Genomic DNA, 1517 nt, shown 5'->3' with positions numbered 1-1517 from the left:
GACTGCTGAAGTGACGACACAGGACTGAGAATGTGACGCGGACTTTGTGGATGCAGCGCGGCAGGGTTTGAGAGGACGGACTCCAGTTCTGAAGGAAGGTTCTGGGGGTAAAATGCTGTCGAGCAGCATCATGCGCCGCAGAGAAACTTCACGAAAGAGCCAGCGCAGCAGACTTCATTGTCTTAAGGAATTGCCACAGCCACCCCAGCTGTCAGCAGCCACCAACGCGGAGGCAAGACCCTCCACCAGCAAAGACGCTATGACTCACTGAAGGCCCACTGAAGATGATGATGAGCACTCTCTAGCAATAAAGTATGTTTAATAAAGGTACGTGCTTTTTTTAGACATAATCTAGTCGCACACCTGAATGACAGGGGACGACTTGCTTTAAGTATGCAAATGACTGGGGGCCAGAAGCCAATAGGGAATGGAACTGGCAGATTCATTAAAGGGCTTCAGAAAAAAATACAAAGTACTCCACCATTTACAGAAACCTATGAGTAACAGCCTTAGTCTGTTTTTAAAACCAACACCTTTACACTCTCAAACCCTGGCCGGACCATTGGCCAAGATGTGAGGGTTAAAGGCAACGGCTGCCTCGGTCCCGGTCCATCCCATCCTGGTTCTTTACTTGGCGATGGCCGTGAACGCCAGCTGGACGACTCAGCCACGGACGCAGGAGTCGGGGTGCTGGTGTCGCTGTTCCTGAGCCCTCTGAATCAGCAGGGACCGGGCGGGGTGGTGGTGGGGGAGGTGACACAGGTAAGGGCGGTCCCGGGACTGACCAACAAGACACCCCTTCCCTAAGTCTGCGGCAGGTGCGTTACTGAAATGCCAAGTTGTGTTTACCGTGGTGACGGTCTGTCTTCGAATCTGAAGTTACTGCAGTGCAGACTTTGTTTTCCAGACTCTTCCTTTCCTTCCCTTTACCTCTTCGCCAGAGCACTTTTTTACTACCTGGCGGGATATTTAAGGAGCCCCCGCTGGCGCCGTCCGCACAGCAAGACGGTACTAGAGGGGGCGGAGATCTGACGCACGAGGTCAAATGCAGAAAACACGGTTCAGACAGCTGATTTTGTCGTGCGGACTTCACTGCAGTTGGAAAGTTCAAACTGGCTGCTCGGAAGCGCGGTGCTGTCGGTGTGGAGCAGCAGCCAGTGCCCCTCTTCCTGCTGGCTCTCGGCGGGGTGCCGACCCTCTGCGACCCCAGGTCCAAATGGGGTTCAGTGGGGGGTAACTGCCAGAGCCCCTCTATCTCTCTGTCCTTGATTCATAGGTAACAGAGCTCCCCGAGACAGTGTGGACCATGTTTTATTCAGAGACGAGGCTTCTTTCTTGTGTATTTGGTTTTTAACGATTTAAACTTTTGTGATTCAGTATATTCTTAAAGCTCTTAAATTAGAACTTGTACAAAATTAGAGTTTCTGTCTGCCGTCTCTAACAGTTCAGTTTAAGCCTGATTACCATATTTGTATATCAAATAGAAATTGTTCAATTAATGAAAGAATGTATTGCAT

This window comes from Pteropus vampyrus, unplaced genomic scaffold (genome assembly GCF_000151845.1).
Source record: "Pteropus vampyrus isolate Shadow unplaced genomic scaffold, Pvam_2.0 Scaffold52, whole genome shotgun sequence".
In the NCBI taxonomy this organism is placed as follows: Eukaryota; Metazoa; Chordata; class Mammalia; order Chiroptera; family Pteropodidae; genus Pteropus; species Pteropus vampyrus.
The sequence above is the reverse complement of the archived record's forward strand: the minus strand, read 5'-3'. Positions refer to the sequence as shown.